General features: G+C 45.0%; 1 long non-coding RNA gene across 2 annotated transcripts; it reads right to left on the bottom strand.

The window, feature by feature from the left end:
• Positions 1-2,650: 2,650 nt before the first annotated feature.
• On the bottom strand, positions 2,651-20,680 carry LOC148182760 (uncharacterized). Of its 2 annotated transcripts, none has more exons than XR_015774275.1 (4): positions 20,550-20,680; positions 7,139-7,318; positions 3,634-3,794; positions 2,651-3,109 (listed from the first exon to the last, which is right to left on the bottom strand). It is a non-coding gene; the product is annotated as an uncharacterized LOC148182760 (long non-coding RNA). The 2 variants fall into 2 exon arrangements; XR_015774276.1 differs by having other exon boundaries at positions 3,634-3,789.
• Positions 20,681-21,252: the final 572 nt, after the last annotated feature.

The following is a 21,252-nucleotide window of genomic DNA, read 5'->3' as shown; positions in this document are numbered from 1 at the left end:
ACCTTTTTAACAAAACAGAGATTTTTCTCCAGCAACTAAAGCCATAAATCAGGACATCTCCTGAGGTTCTTTTTTTCTTTCTTTCCTTTTTTTTTCCCTAGTTAGTGTGCCCTGCCTCCCCTTTCCATCCCTCCAGACTTACTTCATAAACATTAGCTTTCAAGCATCTCTTCCCCCAGAGGACATATCATAAACATCATGTTAAATATTTAGAACAGGAAACCACCTCACTTTTCTAGCTACATAAAAGCTATCTTGGGAGGGTGCATTTTCTGTTCTTATGGTTTTTATTTATTTATTTCCTGGTGCAGACCAGTCCAACAATCACAACATTTACCAGGGATGTTTGACAACAGTGTTAAGAAGTTCCCCTGTACTTGGGCGAAGGAAAATACTATAGGATACTTCAGGGATATGCATTTCCACAGCATCCTGATCCTTGAAGGACTTTCCCAGGATTTGGAGAGTCACTGGTGCAACCACAGAGCTGGGAAGAGGGACTCAGCTATAACAAACCTTGCAGCACTCCCATCACCCACTTTAATTTCCAGCTTGTTTTCCTTAACTCCTCCAAGTGTCCCCAGAAACCACTAAGTTAACACACAGGAAAGATATTTAATAACAGCCAAGCATTAAACACCACCGAGCACCATAAACACTGCAAGCCCTAGGCTTGATTCAAAGCCAGGGGAGTCAAAGGGATATGGCACAAAAGCCTTTTTGACAACTCTCCTGTGAAATGCCTCGTGCCCTCGCCCTGGCTGGATTTATTTATTCAGATCTAAGGAAAAGGGTCCAGTCGCAGTTTCAGACTGTCCCATCATGTCCCTGTCATTCCCCACACACACACAGCAGCACCTCAGGACTTTGGGCAACTCTCTGAAATACAGCAATCCTCAGGACAAGGGAGAATGGCTTCAAATGGAAAAAGGGGAAATTTAGGTTAGATATATGGAAAAAAATTGTTCTTTGTGAGGGTGGGGAGTCCCTGGCACAGTTTCCCAGAGAAGCTGTGGCTGCCCCATTCCTGGAAGTGTCCAAGGCCAGGTTTGACCGTGGCCATACCTTCCACACCACCCCAGATTTGGTTCAGTCTCCCTTTGAAAACTCCTACTAGTACAGAGACCCCTCTAGCAGACAAATCCATGCCCAGAAAAACCTCCTCTTTCCACATCAAGTCACATCAAGTCACCATTCTCAGCTCTTCTTGCAGCCTCTTACTCTGTCCATATTGCTCATCTAAACTAAATCTCCTGAACTCAAAACTCTTCCCCAGAAACTGAGCTCTGTAGACCTTTAATATTAATTTACTTTCTCCTAAGCTTTCAGTTTTTGCTAACAGATTGCCCCAAATGGGATGCAATTGTTCAAGCAGAATCTAAAGCACCAAAGCCATGGAGGAAAGAAAGCAATAATCAGCACTGCAGCCCCAAAACACCTTTTTCTTTCACAGCACATTGCAAGGCCACAGTAATTCATTCTCCACCCTCACCCCCTTCATTCTGCCTGGCTGAAACTCAGTCCAGCTTCAGGGGAAGGCAGTGCAATGGTCTGGCAAACTATAATGTCCTGCTTCAGTCCTGTTTTGAAGATTTAAAAGGTGCAAAGGGCTTGATGTTGCCTTTTTAGACATGGACAAATCTCACCCATTGTACATAGGTGAATCAAATTTTCAATGATGCAAACTGGAAATGCTGGCCAAGTATGCATGCAAGAGAAAGAAAAACAAAGATCATGAAGATTTATAGGTTGCTTTAAAATGCATTCACCCTAAACCATGAGCTGCTCTGAAAAGCACTACCAACCTGGCTGAGAAGTTGTACTTACATGAAGGACTCACTCTGCTGGAACGAGTGCTTTTGTGAAGATCGACAGAATTAACGAGCTAAAAACTTCAGGGTATTAGTTCAGTACCTCACAACAACAATAAAATAAAAAGTTTTATGCCTTTGATTTATATGCTTAAAATTAAGAGGGATATTTCAGGCTCTAAGGGCATGTGGGAACACAGTGCTCCAGTTCTTTATGCTCATGCATGACACTTCTCACAGAATTATACTGCCTGGTTTCTGTGAGGTTCCACCTCTTCCACTTCAAAAACAGAAATCCAGCAGAGCAAAACTTCAGTTTTGCAAGGCTCTAGATCTATTTTAATCAAACTCCATGCTGGAACAGAGATAAAAACCCTCTTTCCAGGAACAAATCCCCTTGCCACAGCGTTTTATTAGGCTAAAAATGACGAGAAACTGCAGTCTCTGCAGCATCACAGGCATGTCCACTTCCACTAAGTGGGATCATGAATAGAAGTGTGTGAAAATACAACAAGCAGACATGAAAAAACAACAACAGATCATATTTTGTGATCAGTTTGTCTTGCACAGGAGGGCTGAGGCTGGTTCTAATTTGAATCAAACCAGTTGGCCAGGCCCTACCTTGTATATTATCTTTGGAATGTGAGTCATTTTGTTGGCTTAGTTATTTCTTCTTCTGTAACATGGCACTCCTGACTGCAGTGGTATGTGGGAGCTATTTTTATTGGGTAGTAGTGAAAGGAAGTGATGGATAGAGCTGGTTGGGAACATTTCACCATTTTTTCATTAGAATTTCCTAGCTGCTCCAGTGTGAAGTTGTTTACTCTGAAGTAGCCGATTTCAGACAATCTTTTATCATAAAAAAATTCAAAATAGCCCATTCTGGTGTTTTGAAATAGAAATGTTCAACTGCTTCGGCCAAAATAATTTAATTTTGACATTAAAGAGGAAAATTAAGCTGAAATATTATTTGAGCCAGGCCTGATGAAGGAGCCATCCCAAGCATGCAAAGCCAACTCTCTTTCCTGCACAAGTATGCACCTGATTTTTTTTTTTCTTCCTTTAAATTTTAACTTCTCTAAAGTTTTCAAGGCTTTAGCTTTTCATTTCAATTCAGAACAGTAGCTCCTTTTTCACAGTCTCTTCAAGAATTTCAGAAATATCAAAACCTTCCACTGTTTTTTGGGTTTTATTTTTTTGCAGAACAAGCAGCACACTGTATGAGCAAGGGCTTGGAAAGGCAGAATCCTTGGAGCATCTCTTGATCAAGGTCCTCCTGATACTGCAGCCTGCAGCCCCTACATGATGTGGTCAAATGGAGATGGTAAACCACATGCTGGAAACCTCCCAGTCCCAGGTGCCCACAAAAGCCAAAAATTAAAAGTGGGTATCCTCAATGGATGACCAGCCACTCCTGAGACCCTGCCTTTCCCTCTGGGGTTTTCCTAACAGCTTTCACAGGCACGGCCAGCTACAACTTAAGCAAAGCTGGCCAGTGATCTAGGAAACTCTTCAATTATAGATGAGCACCAATAAACAGCCAGTGATTTGCTGGAAATTATGAAGTATAAATAATTGAGAAGCAGGGAGCTGGCCCAGAGGTCCCTTCTCTCTTGCTGATTCGTCTTAATGCATTTCCTTGATGCAGCTCCCTGCTGTGTTCCTAAGGCTGAGGGAGCACAGCAGGATAATGGCCCTGGCAGAATGTGCTGACCTGCTCGTGCAGAGTTAGAGATCTGTGAACACCCACCAGCCTCAAAGGTGTAGCTGAGGAAAGGGGTTTTACCCACCCCACTTCCAATATGGGAATCAGGGATTTTACCTGAGGACGCAGGGACTCTCCAGACACAGTGGGCGATGGTCTGGCAGCAGCTTGTGTGGAAGAATTTCACTCTGCATTTCCTGCTGCTTCTTCCTGGTGCCATTAAAGAGGAGATTCCACCACTGCAGCACAGGAGCTGCCTGAGGATGCTCTGAGCTGTGCTGGGAGAGGAGAGAGTTAACCTGAGATCCTGATTTCCAGCCTGGATAGCTCTGGTCTGCAGTGGCTTTCCAAACAGCTGAGTGCCAAATGAGTCTCAGCTCTTGGGGAGGGCACAAAACCAAGTCCAAACACCAGCCCTGAAGCTCAGCAGGACCCAAAAACAACAACACTGCAGTGAAATTCCTCTCTAGGAGAACACAGCTTCACCCAGAGCTTCACCCTTAAGGCCAAGGGAAAAATCCTTTGGGAAAATGGACCACAAGAGAGGATGTAATAGGATAATTTCCTTCTGTTCCACTAGGCCAAAGATAATGAAAAAAAGCCAAGGGGATGTACAGCAAAGCCCACAAAGGACACCTCTGAGGGAATTTCACTGTTAAGATCCATCAGTTAACAGCTATCTCACATCTTCATGCTGATGCACTTTTAGTCTGTTTAATAAAATTGTGGATGCTGCCACAAACCATATAAAATCTTTCATACTACAAAAATTGAAGTCTCACTGGAGACTGGTAGCAATGGTTCCCACTCAGTAAACAAGCACTAGGCCATAACCACATTTATCTTCATGAGCTTTAAGTGTGTCACTGTTAAATTTAATGAAAATATTTTGGCTTTTGCACTGAAAATGAAATGCCTGATCTATCTGAGGTGTAAAAGATGGGAACCGGGAAAGAAAGATACTGGAAGATATAAAAGAAGGTGCTTCATCAGAAGACTTTCAAAGCTGCTAAGGATGCTGGCAATTAAGGCATGGGATGAGTCAAGTCTAATTCAGATGTATGAACCAAGGTTCATAACTAATTCCCCTCTCTTTTCCTCATAGCCTTGGTAAATGAACAATTTACCTTCTTGTAAAATAAATATTTAAGACTTTATTAAGACTGTGCATATGAAGTGCCCTCTGGACATGTCAGGTTGTCCCCACTGACTCAAAAGAAATACCATAAAAAATGCTCACTCTGACTTTGAATTTTTTCAGGTAAAGGAGGACAGCAAACAAGATTATCTAAATACTCTTAAGACACTTTTCCAGTTTTAACATGACAGACAGGTAAATGCTGTACTGCTCCTTTTCTGTCCATAAAACTCATCCACTGGGGAAAGGAAGAAAAATGGAAAGAGAGAAAAGGAAAGAAAGAAGGGGAAAATAACATATAAAAAAAAAGAGAACCAGAAAGCAAATGGGAGAGAGGCTGGGGATGGTGACTGCTCGTGACACTCGGGTCCATCTGACAGCAACCCCTTTTTACCAAGGAAAGCTCACCAAAAAAAAAAAAGGGAATTTCAAGACACACACAGAATTGGTTGGCATATAAGGAAACAGGACTTCAAAGGTGTTTCCATTCATTTGTGGCATTTTTTTAATATGAAAAAGATGCCAATAATTTTAAAACACTCATCACCTCTTCACCCCATCTGCATGCCCCACACCTTACTGAACAAAGCCAGCAGGGTGAATTTAGCTCTTTTCCAGCATTTCTGATTACAGCAAAGAGAATCCATCCTGCCCCCACAAAGGCAGAAGTGGTCCCTGGCTCCCTCCTGCCCCACAGCACCGGAGCAGCCTGGGCAGCACAGAACGCTCCCGGTGCGAGGAGGTGGCTGCGGAGCAGCGGGAGCTGGCAGTGTCTGCAAGGCCAGCATCAGGGCAGGATGGGCTGATGAAGTCTGAGTAGATGCCACAGCTCGTAGCTTTTAAGATCTCAGTAAACAGTGTAAAGGGACATGGAACCAGGGCTCAGTATGCAGATTTTGCTCCATTATGTTTTTGAGCTGTTTTTTCTCTTTTCACTCCCAGCTATGGAAGACGCCAAAGCTGTTAAATATCAAGCGTGTATAATGGGAATCCCATAAGCTGGGGCAATGGCCAGGATTCAAGGATATGTCCAGAGTAGGAAAAAAAAAACGTATCAGTAAGAAAGGAAAAATAAGAAAGAGAGAAATAAGCATAGAGACGTGGGTGGAGAGGGAGGAGGGGGAGAGATCAGGCCCACGACTTCTCATGGGCCATTCTCGTTTTTAGGTCACAGCTTAACAGCACTGCAATGACTTTTATTATTGTTGCAGTTATTATTATTGTTGTTATTAATTATAGTCCTTATCCCTTGTCCTAAGGATCTTTAAATAACTTCAGGGCACAATGTGCTCCCAGCCCAGCACTGAGGGAAGTGTCTCTCAGCACCTCCTACAACCCCTCCACCACAGGAATCTCACCCTAAACATTGAATGCACTCAAGGCCAAGTTGGACAGGGTTTGGAGCAACCTGGTCCAGTGGAAGGTGTCCCTTCTTGAAACTACTCCCCACTGTGTCAGGCAAAAGCCTGCAAGAAATCCTTTTTCATAAAATAATCCATTTTGCTGCTTCAGACAAGCTATTGTTCATCTTGAACCTGTCCATCCCTCCCACTGGGAGTTCCAGATGGATTTACCAGCTAATCCAGTTAATAGGTCCTGCCAGCCATGACATTCCAACATCCCCTGATACAAAGCTGGGGAAAGTTGCCACATCCATGTGTCTTTATGCATCTGTGTGTGTTCAGGCCAGGAAGGGAGAGAGTGACCAAGAAATTACATTAACCCAAAATCCCCTTCCTACTCTCCCAGCTGAGCTAAATTTCCAAGCTGAGTGGAGAAGCTCTGTCAGAAGCAGCTAAATAATGGGAAATTATACTAACAGCAGAGTAGCATCAGCCCAGCACCTCTTCTCTGTGACTCTAAAATTTCTGGTACTGGTGTGATGACAAATGTCTGCTATCATCAATATTCTCACGAGACAGAAAATACAGGCAGCTACTGCAGAGGTTCATAGACTTTGACCACCAAGTCTGGTTCTGGTGGTATTCACTGACAGCCGTGGTCCCCTCACCCCCTGCCCACCAGCAGTTCCCTCTTCCTTCCCTTCGGCTCAGGCAGCTGGTTGCATAAAACAAAAACAAAATAATAATAATAATAATAATAATAATAATAATAATAATGTGGGCAAAATCAGAACTGATGTTGCCACAACTGTTCAAAGGGAATAAAGTCACAACCAAGGGAAAAACAACAGGCTGATGCTGCCTGTGCAGTGTTGTTGTGCCGCTGCTTTGGCCCACAGTGCAACTGAACATAAAGCTACTGCTTTAATAGTGACAGTGCAACACTGGGGCCATACCTCCAAAAAAGCATCACTTCTCTAGGAAGACTATTTGGATAGCCCTGCCTCCAGATTCTTTCACCTGGGCAGCAAGACAAGACTGATGGACAGGCTGGGGGAGCAAAGGAGGTTTTGGAAGACCACCTAAGGAGCCCAGGTACAGACACAGAGAGGCTGCATGTGCACATGAGTGAGAAAAGCACCTGGAAGTGTCTCCATGGTGAGTGTGGAGACGTGCTGGAGTGTTCGTGTGCTGTTGCTTCCAAAATGGCTCCATTTCGCTGGATGAAGCCATCAGCTGCTCAGCCCCTGCCACTCCCGGTCACTGTTCCTCCTCGGAGAGCCGCTGCAGCCGGAGCGGGAAGGTACCGCAGCGAGAAGCACTAAGTGGGAAATGAGCAAGTGTCACGGAACAAAATCAATAGCCTGGAGCCAAAGCTATTTCTCTGCCTTTCCTGTCTCTGATTTGTGTGCGCGTGTGACTCCAGGGCTTCTTTACCTCCTCCATCCCTTCTTCCCCCGCCTCTGCGAAGGCTGCGGAGCGCGATAATGAGCGCTGGTGTCCGAGCCACCAGACAGCCCCATCACCGCAATCAGCGCAAGCCGAGAGATCGGGGCCCGCGGGCTCATCAGCCTGTCCCGGCACTGGCCAGCCCCCTGCACATGAAGATGCCAATCTCGCCTCTCCTCAGGCCCTCCTCCGCCTCCTCCTCTTCGGCAGCCCGGTCTCCTCACCCTCCTCCCCCTTCCCTCCACCCCTGCTCAGCACCAGAGGAACGCCAGCCTGGGCCACATCCCAGCCCTTCTCCCTTAACGATTCTGATAGGAAATGCCCAGCAGGCTGAAGCTTTCCTAGAAAAGCAAGGGCAGGTCGGAAGGCATATGGTTGCTGTCCTCTAAGCTCCGGGTGACAAGGTCTGTGATGCTGCATCCTTCCCAGGCGGAAAGGGGGAAAAAAGAGAGAGAGAAAGAGAGAAAAATCGCCTGCCTGGGCTTCGGGAAACTACAGGCTGCTCCCTGTGGGGAGTGAACCTCTCCGACCCTGCGCCACACTGCTGGGCACGGATCACACCACACTGGCGTGGCAGAGGCTGGCCTTATCTTAAAATGAGAAAAGGAAAATGGAGAGTTGGAAATAGCTCAGTGGTTTTTAACACACTCCTGGTCCATAACAAATCTCTGTCTGACTCTCCTCCCTGACCCAGAATCACAGCGTTTTAGGCATGTTTGCTATTAAAGCTGAAGAGCAAAGAGAGGACAGAAAAATACGTTGGTATTTTCCCAACTTTTACTGCTGCCATTGGCAAATGTTTTGCTCAGCTTCACTCCCAAGGTTACTTAAAGCCTTCTGGAACCAGGAGTTCCCCCTGGTTCACTCAGTGAGCTGTGCTGGATGCTTGGGCTGCTCCTCCTGGCAAGAGCAGTAAGGTCCCTGGAGAACAAGACTACCCCACCCAGGAGGGTGAAGACTCCTTTTGGAGACTCTAGACAGCCAAATCCAATGGCTGGGAAGCAGCAGGATAATATTTCCTCCACTTGCTCTATAGAGTCCACTCCACATCCTCAGCCCTGGCCATCTCTGCTATCGGTATGAAGGGAAATCTGTAATTCCAGGTTGTGTCTTGCCCCGAGGTACAGGATCAGTTTAGAATATTACAGTGCAGGATTTTTACACGGTTGTCTTTCAACAGCAGTGTGTTCCCATAAAACACAAAATGGAACAACACATATTTCCTCCTTAAATGAGCATGAGGGCTCCTCTTTCATACAAATTACTTCCCTCAACATATGAATTCACTGATCTCTCTTACTACACCAACATAAGGTTTCTTTCCAAACCATAGACCTCACCTTTAATAATCAATATTTCCTTTCCACTTGCTCAGCTTTCAAGGTCATACATTGAACAGATTAATCACACTTTCAGAACTCTCTTCCTCTTGGGCTGATGCTAGCATTGGCATTATGTGGAATTTGAAGCAAAAACATTCTGAACAGGGCTTGGGTTTGTCTTCCTGATGGAATGTTAGGCCAAGAAAAAGAAACTGCTGTTTGTCCAGAGTAAAAGGGCAAATAAAATCATTTCCAGGCTCTTAAAGAAGCTATTACATACAGCGAATTAAATGAAAAATTACTTGATGACAGTGGCCTTTTAAAATGCAACTGAGAGCAGGAGCAATGAGCAGTTAGCCAAGGGCTATCTATATCCTCCTACTCCTCCATGTGCTCATAGCTCCTGCTTTAGACAAGTCCATTCTCAATCATGACACTGTATTCATAACACAGAACAATTACCTGTAATCCTACATGCCATCATCTCCACTGATTCCACACAGGAGCTTTTAAAAATATTCCCCTAAATGGGATCCTAGCATGCCCTAACACTGCATTGGAATGCAGGGTGAGCAATAAGCAAAGTGAAACAGAAGAAAAGTTTGGAAACTTTTTTTTGTCATCTTGCAAAGAAAAAAAAAAAGTTTTTGTTTTCATGACGATTTGTGTGCTAGAAAGAGAGAAATGGAAAGAAACACCATTCTGGGAAAGCTGTGGCCACAGCACCGCACAAGATTATCTGCTACTGATGGGCTTGAGCCAGAACCTTCACACCTGAACTGGGAATGGTTGGTTTGGACAGCACTGGTTCTAGTGGGAAAACCCAGTAGCTTGCCAACAAAAACAACCCCAGTCTGTTCAACCTCAGTCTAAGGTAGACTTCAGATTGGAATCTTCAAGGTCTGATACAAAACTGAAAGGGGTTTGCACCTGAAAATGATCTGAATGGAGCTCACCCCACTGGAAATCCTCAGTGAGATTTTCCTTGTGAGATCTGACATTTTAACAGGCTGACATCTCTCAAGACCTCACCGGCTCCCCAACAAGGTTTGGCCTTAAGCCTGGAGTTTAAACTTGCAGCCTGACCACTGACTGCTCCGCTGTTAACCACTGCTTTACCTTCACCAGCCTTTCCACCCAAGGATCCCGGAGCAACCCAGCAATCCCAGAGACAATCGTTCCAATCATCTTCAGTCTCGGAGGCAAGTACGGCTTATTGCCCTGCTGTGGCAGAGAGATACATTACTCAGGGAGTTGACATGAGCTGGAGAAGGTCAGGCAGTAATGAAGTGGCCGTGATTTGGAGCAGAACCCAGGAGTCCAATAGCCCAGATCTCCATTTAATCTACTCAACTTGGCTCTAACCAGCTTTTGTTTCAGAAGGAAAAGCAGAAGAGTAACGACTGTGACTTCCCAAATGTCTAAACACAAGTGGGGGTTGGAAAGAAGCGTGTGAGGCTGCCAGACTACTCCAAAGTGGGGAGCACTTCTGTGCTCATTTCTCTTGCCGTGTCACTAAGAATTACAACCTGCCTAAATGCCTAAGCACATTGAGAACATATAACAATAATTAGAGTGTCAGAATTCCCTTCGAGAGCTGAGCAAGATCTTGTTTCCTGGAGCAGCTCAGGGAGAAGAGATTGCAACTACAATTTGCCCATTCTTTGCTAAGCAAAAAATTTGGGATGTGTTTTCAGTTGCAGCTGAAGAGGCAGACAGGAGCCACCTGCACAGTGCTCCTGACAGTCATGACGTGTTTGTGACACCACAGCAAGGGCGAGTGACGATAGGTTCTGACATCGCTCCATAATGGAAACTCCAATTTGTGTCCAGAGCTCTTGGAAAGATGCACAATGAAAGTCTCAAATATCTGAATGTTTTTGACCAATGCAGGTCACTGCACCTTCCCTCAGCCTGGCAAGCTTGTGGCTTATTTCATGCCCAGTCTCCTATTCTCATGATTTCTCCCTTTCATGCTCTGCTGGAGAGTGAGGCCATCCCTTGCCAAGGAATTTCAGCTCCCCTTATTCTCAGTGGGAAGCAAGCCCTTTCTCCTTCCCCATACACTGCCTGGAGAAGTGCTCCCTGAAAGGCCACGAGAAGAAGCCTTCCAGCCATGTGCAGTGTCTTATATCTGCTGTTTCCTGCCCAGGAATGGGTTAAAGCCATCAGGGCAACAACAAAGCAAAGATCCTGAACATCATTTCATGCAAATGACCTTTCAGTGGCTTCCTGTGCTTCACTGTGCTCTTGTCTGCCAGGGCCCGGGGCCCTTCAAAACCTGGGGCTAGATTTTAACTCATCTTCCCTTATCTGCTTGACTGACTGTCAGCCTCGCACATCTCCCTGCTTGTGATGAAGGCCTTAATTAGTGCTTGTCTGTTTACCCTTTTCCTATTGCCACCTCTCTTTTCCTCTCCCTCTCGCTGTTCCTCTCCTTTCTCTCTCCCTCTCCCATCACCCTGGGGCTTGTTTGCTTAGCTGGGCATCTCTTGTTTACTCAGTAGGGAGGTTATAATATATGTAAATAAAGTAAGTCCAAAACTCTATAAAAATATATCACATACATGATACAAAAATATCAGCACAGAAACATATTTTTGCTTTCAGAGACATTGCTAAAGCTGACCTTGCTTTTCTTCAACAAACTAAACTCTTTTGTTTTCTTCTGAATTCAGTGGCAATAAGGAAACAGAGCTGCTTTTTTCCTTCTCCTTTCTTCAGAGTCTTTAGCCCCACAAAGTACACAAGCAGTGTTTAGGGATCATCCAGCACCTGCTGATTTGATGTCTTGGCGCAATCACCTGCCTCACCAGAGTTCAGAGCTCTCTACCCATAGAAGGGATTAAAAATGAAAAATTTGTTCAGCTTTCATGAGAAGCAGGAATAAGGGAAGGAAGAACCATCTCTTACATCCACTGAAAATAGAATGCAGTGTGCATTCCTACTGGGAAATCTTCACTGCAAGGTTTTCCCTGCCATGTCCCTCCCTAATAAAACCTGCTTCATACCCATAATGTGGCTCATAAAATTCATTTTGTAGCTGGATGTTCAGGGAAAGCTCTGCAGGGCTTTCAGGACTGAACTGTGACAGTGTGTAGGTGTGATGATCCAAGAGGAGCTATGAGTATCCACTCAAACACATGGAGCAGGCGAGCCCTGTGCTACTCCAGTGCTTGCCAAAGGAGTTTCCAGACTTATCAAACATCACAGGAAATAGCAAAGTTCAGGGGCTGCCAAGAGGAAAAGACAGGAGAGAACAGCTCTCCCGTTAGCAGGTAAAAGCCATTGGTTTTAACAGGAGTAATGTATTCAGGAGAAACAGGGAAAAGGAGCAGAGGTTTGATAAAGGAAAGCAGCAAAGAAAGCATGAAGAAAAAGTGGGAAGAGAAAAAACAGAAAAAAAAAATTCTCTCTCTGGCAGGGAATTATCAGAATAAGATCATTCCTATTTGGGAATAATGCACACACCCCAGTGATGTCTGAGGGAAGGGAGAGGGGAGCCACATGTCCACATAAAAAGAGGAAGGAATGTGGAAATGCAGGGATACACGGAGACAGGGCTGGGGGATGTCTGGCAGACAGTCACAGGCCTGGCCAAACATGTCCTGGCCCATCCAGCAGCCAGGTCCAGTGCAGAGCCAGCTGTGCCAGATGCCAGGCTGGAACAGGCCAGCGAGGCCAGTGGTCCTCAGGCCATGTAAGTGCTTGCTCCACTCACTGCCATATCCCTCCAGCACTGCTGCCTCTCCCTTTCTGGGACTTCTTGGGGATTAGGATTCCCAAAACAGATTCAGAGATTCATGAAAAAATAGTAAAAAGTCAAGGGGAAGAAAAAAAGAGCTGATAATGTCTCCTGTGACAGTTGTAAATATTTCTGGGTTAGTTCTTGGAGATCTGACATTTTTACACCTACATTTGCAGATGGATCTACTCCCAGCTAGAGTCAGATGATCCAAGAGCCAGAGACCCAAGGTCATTTTGAAATGGGTTCAGAGCCATTTCAGCACCAATTTGCAAGGAAAATGTGAATTTCAGAGAGTGTGCACTCATTAAGAGGGTGTGTGCAGGCACAGCATTCCCTGCCCTTCAGGTGATCAGCATCACCAGCTGCCTGTTGGGGCCTGAGCTCCAAGATCTCCTGTTTGTCCTGATGGTATCTCCCAAGCCTGCAGGTTGCAGGATTGCGTCACTGCAGGGCCATAAACCCCAGTGACACACCAGGAGAAACACCACACCTCGATCCCAGCAGGAACGGGGGCGTGAACCCTCACACGGGGGAGGTTTACCATCCAAGGTAAAAGGGACAGGGGTCTCCTCACCACAAACCCCACGTGGGTCAGGACCAACATCCTGCAACCACTAAGAGCAAACAGCATGAGTCGGTCCTTCTGCAGATGCTCCTTCTAGAGCAGGGGCCTTAGGGCACAGCTGACCCTAAACAAAAGCCAAGCAGGGGTGAAACACCAGGATCTATTTCACAAACAGATCTGGGTGGCCTGAGAACAGAGCAGAGAGCAAAGGGAGTAGAAAAGGCCTGTTGGTTGGTTCCTCCTCTCTGCTCAGCTCCCCTGGAAGCAAAGGAAGCCGCTATGAGATGTTGGAGTGATCAGCAGGTCCACACAGGGGTTCTTGTGACACACTAATTATTACCTGGGCACAATCACTTGATGTGGGTCAGGGTCACCATGAGCTGCACTGGCAGCCAATAAAGACTGACTCCAAGAGCTGCTCTTACATATTTTGCTCTCCAAAAAAATAAAAGTAAATAGGAAATTGCAGATAAAACACAGCAGCAAACAAAAACAGCAAACCCAGACCAATACAGGTAATTAAGAACAGAATTAACAGATGTGGGCATCTACATCATAAAACAAGGCAGCAGTCCTAAAACCCACCATCCTGTCTCCATGACAGATAATATAATTGTTCTGCCTTTTATTGGGCATCTGCCAATACCTACTACCTCTGAAGCAAACATCAATGGCTTTCTGACCACAAAGACATTTTTAGTTACCAGGTACTGAAATATAGCCAAGGAGCCAGTAATTTCTAAGACAACACACAGCACTCAACTGTACAGCTCAGTACAATCCTGTCTGACCCAACCCTGCCTTCTCTCATCTGCAAAAAGTTTGCCAAAAACAAAAAAAAACAACCAGCCAAGAAACCCAAACAAAAACTTTTAGAAATTACAATTTTGATTATTACTTGAAGAGCTAGAACAAACTGTCTCTAATAAACCACTAGTAAACCTCACAGAGCGTGCTTGTTTAAGTCATACCATGGACCTTTTATTTCTCCCTAGCTCTTGGAGATGATCCTTTTAATCCATCCGTATCCCCACTTCTTGGCACCTTCCCACCTTTATTACCTGAAAGAGTTGCAGCAGGAACCACTGCAAGGATTTACTGCAAAAGAAGAAAGATGGAGCAAAGGAATATTGAGCTGCTCTGGAGTTTTCCCTTTGATTGCCTCCCTTTCTTCTCCAGTGATTCAAAATATACCTTTAACTCCTTGATGTACCTCCTGCTCCTGAGAACCTTAAGGAGTTTTGGGACACATTTCATCCTTCCTATGCATTCCTATAAATTCCAGACAAAACAGGAACATTTTCCTCCACAAAATTTCCTCTTCCACAGCGGGTGGACAGGGCTGTATCCCAGGTAATGTGATCATCACACTGCAACCCAAGTGTTTTATACGTATTTTACGTAGGTCCTCTTCTTATTCTAAATTGCATGGAAAGATAAAATTGTGTCCCCACAGTTAAAATGCTTCTAAAGCAGTTTAACTTTGGTTAAACTGGTCTGGAAGCAGTTTCCATAGGAATCTTCATAATCAAAGAAATAAACTTCTGAACTACACTGAACCAGAACCTGAAAATTGTGAATTTCCCAAATCCAGCAACCCTGAGGGAATGACAGCTTGTCCAGTAGAGCTCAAAGGTTTCATTTTGATATCAACAGTTATGTTTTTACTGGATTTAATATTGACATAATGATAAATGTAATACAAATAAATGGAATGTTTCCATCTTGGAGTTAGAAATTTACCATCCCATAAAAAACCTGAAATAGAATTACTATCGATATGTTTCAACACTGCCAACGTTTACCATTCTGCTACTTGTTAAAATTAAGGATTTAGACTTTTCCTGCTGAAATCTCTCACTGAGAGTGACTGGTCCCCAGAGTCTTGGATTTCCACAGAACCCCACATTTTGTCAACAACTTGCTTCACTGGCCTTTTCTTTTTCAACAGTTTTTACTTGGGAAAATACATTTTTCACCCACCTCCTCACCTGCCATCCCCTCCCTCACATGAGAGCTGTTCCAAAGGGAGCTGCAGTCAAGACACCAAGACTCTTTTGTTTGTACTCCCGTGCCAGCCTTGCTGATGCCATGGCCTTGGCTTTGGGAATGGAGGTTGGGATCACAGCCAGCTGGAGCTGCCTCAGCAACATTTTCCTTCCTGGAGCCTGGCATACACCACACCAAAAAGACACTCTCCTCTCTTCGGAAGGTTGCAACACTTTGTGGGAAAATCAAATTACTTGACAACATCCCTTTCAAGTTCACAATGGCTCACACTGAAACCTCAATTCAATATTTTCTTCCTGCCACATGCAATCAAGGATCACAAACTGCCTGCTTTGTTTCTGGCTTCTGGGTTTGGTTGGGGATGAAGGGAAGGTTCATTTTTTTATTATTTTTTGTTGTTAAAAAAAAAATCAAATTTGTATTTTTTGTAAAATAACCAAATCAAACAAACAACAGCAAAGCCCCAAATCATTGAGCCAACAACAGCATAATGTAGGGAAAAAACAGGAGAGGAACCATCCTGGGGACAGGAGAGTCTATCCACATGGACTGACATTCACTGCTATGTACAAGTCCATGCAATAACTCCTGTTGGGAAGTCAGCAGTGAGAACTTCTCCTTTGGGAAGAAGAATTGTTTCAGCAGCACAAATCCATCCTGCCTCTGTAAATGGGTCTTCAAGCTGACATTGAATCTGTCCTAGCACGTTAGTGCCTGTCCAGATCAGTCACAGAAGCATAGAATGGTTTGGGTTGGAATGGACTTTAAAGCCATCTCATTCCACCCCCTGCCATGGGCAGGAACACCTTCCACTATTCCAGGAAGCTCCAAACCCCCTCCAGGCTGGCTTTGGACTCCTCCAGGGTTATTTTCCTGCTGCCTCTGAGTCCCAGCATTGCAGTGCCACTGGCTGCAGGCAGAGGAGAGGGAGGAGGAGGGAAAGCTGTGAGTGTATCGGTGGAAGCAGCAGTCCCAGGAGCTCTGGTGGCTGGGTGTGATGCTCTGAGTGCAGCTGACAATGCGGGCGCAGGAGGGCCGGGCTGCTCTCGCCCAGCTCTGTCACCCCCTAGAGCAGCGAGTGCCCTATATCTCACAGAGCACGAGCCAGGGCTCTCAGAGCACAGTGCCAGCCTGAGCCAGGAACACACAAGTCTGACAATGAAAGCAGCTCAGAGAGGGCATTGCAAAAATCCAGCACATGCAGCCATTTCCTGAGCACATGGAACAGCTCTGCCAACCTAAAAAAGCCAAACCAGTGAAAGCAGATGGGAGAAACTGTGGGATCCCCACCTATCACCACCAGCCTGCGTGCAGGGGTGTGATTAAAAGCTGTGGCTGTGACTAAAATCACTGCTGTCTGCTGGCTCCAGTGAGATCTCTGCTGCCTCTCATTCCCAGGGGATAACCGGCCCATGCAATCCTGACCCCCTGCCTCAAGTGAAGGTCAAATGGAGAGTGGAACAAGGACTGGCTGTCCTCCCCAGAGCAATGCTCTGACAGAAAGAAAAAGACTAATCAAGACAAAAAGAAAAAATGCCCAAGGGAAAAACAGGAAGAAATCCCAGGTAGGAAGGCACCTTCTGTGCTTTGAACAGAGGGCTGGAACTGTCAGATGTGCCTAAATCTACAGTGGCTTTTAATTCCCACTAAAGGGAGTTCTACAAATCCCAAGGTATTCTCTAAGCCTCAAATTTACTGGAGAAATATTTAATTGACTAGCAGCTACTGGAATAAGAGAGTCAGAAAACATAAACTGTGTTTAGGAGCTCCATCAATAATAAAATCCATATAAATGTTTTTCACTTCATCCTGTCAGGATGTAGCCAGTGACTGTATTTAGGAATAAGTAAATAATTTCCTTGGTAATTTTGCTGTAACTGAATAAAATTAAATTAAAATAATTCCAGGTTAACTGAATTGCCTTAAATATAGAGGCTGTGAAACACAGAAATAACAGCCAGGTCAGGGTAGATCAGCACTTGGCAGGTTCTGAACTCACCTACTCCTGTTAAAGGTGACACCATGTTCATTTTAGATTATATTCCTTTAAAGCTTCAATTAAATAAGCAGCTGCCAGAGTTAATCCTCTTGGCCCTTATTCTAATAAATTGTATGTGGATATATTTGTCTTTTAACCTGATACAATTCTCATAACTCCTAGTCTAGAGTTTTCTCTAAGGAACTACAGTAGATGCTAAATATCTAAAACTATATTCCTACACAGATTATTCCTGATCTGCTTCTGATAAAAAATAATGAAGATTCAAGTGCTGATATCAGGAACTGCTAATTCAACATTCATCTCCTATAACACTGCAACATTCTGTAATTAGATTTTGCTGCCTCCATGTTTGTTGTCTAGAATAATGCTGGAAGATAGCAATGAAGAAATGAAGAAAGAAAACTGAAACTAAGCAAATTAGGAGTAAATACAGAGAAAAGTTCTGGGTATTAAGGTGGTGCAAGACACTTTAATTACCTGCTTCAAGTGTGTCAGTGCAGACTAACCCATAGCCCATACTAAAAGACAGGTGGTCTAATGCCATGCTCATCTCCAAATACCTAAGTTCTTAATTAACACTGTTATTTGGGAGAGCTGCCTATCCAAACCCCAAGGGGACATCCTTATTGTCCTCATTTTCTATCAAATAGAGCACCCCAAGAGCCCAATCCAGCAGTCATTGTTACCTTCAACCTCCAGTGCACAGCCATCTCCTTCCTAGAGCAGAGTGTCTGCCAGAGGCCAATGTCCCTGTGACTCCATGGGGGCTGCACTTCTCTGTGCCTAAAACTGGCCAGATCAAGGCTCCTGGGCCATTTACATTTAGCTGGGCTTGTGCAGACAGACTGTGCTGCCTTTTCTGAGAGGGTCTGGACACCACCCCACAACCTGAACCCCAAGAGCGGGGAGGTGCAGGACCAAATTCATCCCAAGACTGAGGCATTTGCCCAGCACTGGAAGTCTAGGTCAAACGCAGAGCAGAACTGCCTGCTGCCTGATTTAAATATTCAGTGAACACTGCAAAGATTAACATTTCCTCTCTTGAATATCTAAATATTTCCCCACAATCCCCCTGCTAATGAGCAAAGACAAGTGCTGGTAAGTGGCAAGCAGCATCAAGCCTCGAGTCAATCAAAGGCTCCAACGGGCCCTTCAGCACCACCACAAGGCCCAGCGAGTGACATTCGGAGCTGGTGGCTTGCAAATGGCCCTTCTCTCCCGCTAACTCTCCCCCCACCACACATCCACACACATTCCTCCCTTTCCTTCCCTCTCCACCCCCTTTTCTGCTCCATGACCCACTCGGGGGCATAAAAAACTGGTACTGAGAAACCTGCCAACTGCTTTAGACTTTGGAACATGAGCTCGGCTCTTGTCAGCTCTAAGCCTGCCACACAATGGAAAACATTACACATTTCTCTCGCTAACAACTGCGCTGCTCATTTACATGTCTTAGGCAAACACCAACAAGGTCGCAGCCAGAAAAGTGCGGTCAGGAGCGCTACTGCTCCTGGCAAGAGGCTGGTGCCTGGAAAAGGGCCGCACGGGAAGCTCTTTAAACACCTTGGAACATGTGCTAAGCTGCTGAAGTATGAGGTGTGGTGACAGCAAGGTGTTGAAACAGGGCTTTTAAAAGCTGCCAGTCATAATTAACACCTCTCCGCAGAGCACTGGCAGCCGAGCAAAGCCAACACCCAGAGCATCTTCTTGGAGGGTGGGTGGGGAGAGCGGAAGAGAAGAGGGAGCAGGTGTGGGGAAGACAAAGGAGGAATATAGAGTCATCCACAGGGGGTTTTCCCTCTTGGCCTCACGCTCAGAAATTGCCACCCTTGCTCCTCAAAGAGGTGATTTGGTTGCCGCTCTTCAGGAGCTCCTCTGCCACGTGCCTGGACACCTGCAAGGTGAGCTGTCCCTGCCGGCCTCCTCGGGAGCTTTGGACTGTCCTTGTCCTCGCTCCTGTGGGGATCAGGTATTCCTATCGCTGCTGGGCTTTGGGAAGCAACCACCACAAAGCCAAGGCACTACAGAGCAGGGAGAACCCACCAGCAGCCCCTCGCTGCGGATCCAGAGCAAGAGCCACGTTCAGATTTCCTGTTCTCCTGTTACTCCTGGGCCCCCTGCAAAGAGGCACAATCCAAATTCTGCAATATCACCTTGTCCGAATGTTATACTTACTCATTTTTTGACAAAATTTTTATTAGTAATTTTTCCAGTTGCATGCTTATCTTAACAGTAGTCCAAACTTTCAAAAGAAAATGTTTATGACTTTTCTTGTCCAGCTACTTTATAGAAAGCTCAAATCACCACTGCAGACAAAATATTGAGCAAAACAGCACCAGCCCATATCTCTTCCTCAAAATGAAGTTCTTTTTTTAATAGTATACAGCACTATAAAGTAGCTGGATAGGAAAGTTTGTGTGAATTAGAAGAAAACAGCCCTGTTCAAATATGATTCAATCTCCTAAGAGTCTAAAACTGTATCACGCATCAAAATCTTAAATATTTATTTGAAATTATGCACCCTAGTTATTCCATATTCTAAATCTCTGCAGCAGAGAGGCTGTAATTGTAATGGATTTAATAAAAGCTATCATATTTCATAATTCAGAAGGAAAGATTATGCAGAGCCCTGAGATGTAACTAAGAATAGCCAAGTTTCTTCTTGTTGGTGATTGTTCTAAGAACTAAAAAAAAAAAAAATTTGTACATTTCTCTTCTGCTCCTTTTTCTGTCTGAAGTACTCAAGAACCACCATGTCCCACCAAGGTGCAGAATACTCTGTTCCCCTCTTTTATGAGCTTCATTATTTCATTAACCCATAACAAACATACCATTCCTCAACGTCTTGCAGTTTTTATTCCCAGGTTTCCAGGAGGGAAGTGAATCCCTATGCAAACCTAACTCCCCCTAAAAATCCCACCTTCTGTGTCATGCTGATCTTACAACTTGAGGGCCTACAGTCCAGTCTTGGATAAACCTGATTGAGGGGCAGAGGTTTCAAATGAGTTTCCAAATGAAGGAGAGGCATTGAAAACTCAGCAGTTTCCCTGGCAGGAGAAGCAACAGGACTTAAAAGCTCCAAATAAGACATTCCATACCTTTCCTGGGTGGTGGGGACACAGCAAGGACAGGAATGTCATGAGCTGGCTGGGTTGTAAGACACAAGATACAAGTCCATGGGGACACCAGGCTTCATTAAACCTGCTGGTCATGCAAAAACTTTCTTTATCTTTTGCTTTTCTATGCACACAGGTTAAGTAAAACTGAAGCACTAAAAGATAAAAAAGCACTATACTTTTAAAGACTGATTTTGGGGTCTAGGTACTGAATTACCTTTCAGAAAAGTCTAAGTAGAAATGACTTGCGTAAAGATAGTGAAGAGATTATTGAATCACATCTTTCAGCACCCAGAATTTTAGCAAAACCACTAAAATGCTCTGCTAATTCTTATCTTACCTGTGGATAATCATTACTGGAGAAGAAAGGTGAGAATAAAAATAATTAATACAAAAAGTGGAGCTCCTTCTTCACTTTAGAAGGGGAGCCAGGGAGATGAAAAGTGACATCCAACTTTGCCCTTCTCCTGCTGTTTCTCCTGCGCTTGCCCACACTTACACATCCAGTAAACAGCTTCATCAGGTTGATGGATATGTGCCACACCTGTTCCCAGACCCCTTTAGGGAGGTTTTCCTCACTCACCTTCAAGGCAGGGGCTGTGCCTTCATTTTGTCTGCAGAGTCCTCAGCACAACGAGGCTGGGCCTTTAGGCACTGTAATGACAATAAATAATCATAATTCAGGAGTGGGATGCTTTCAAATCTCAGACTCACATTCTTCCGAGCTTCCCAGCACACATAAACACCCCCCTACACCCTTTTCCCTTTGTGAATGTGACCTCTGCTCCTCTTTAGAGCTGAAACCTTCAGTTCCTGCAGGCTCCAGCTCAGAGGGGGATTCCCCAGAAAGCCCAGTAGGCCAGGTGGGATGGGATGGCCATTAATCTGTTCACACCTTGTCAACAAGGGGTCTGATCTGAACACATCCTCCTTTAGCTCAGGAAATTCCCACAGAGGATGGCACAGGAAAACAGGGGGAAGCTGTGCAGAGCTGAGGAGACAGCGAGGAACACCTAAGAGTGCAGGACACAGCTCATTAAAAT

The sequence above is a fragment of the Pseudopodoces humilis genome, chromosome 20, assembly GCF_049639895.1.
Source record: "Pseudopodoces humilis isolate 2021_Gansu_Grassland_sample_001 chromosome 20, ASM4963989v1, whole genome shotgun sequence".
In the NCBI taxonomy this organism is placed as follows: Eukaryota; Metazoa; Chordata; class Aves; order Passeriformes; family Paridae; genus Pseudopodoces; species Pseudopodoces humilis.
The sequence above is the reverse complement of the archived record's forward strand: the minus strand, read 5'-3'. Positions and strand labels throughout refer to the sequence as shown.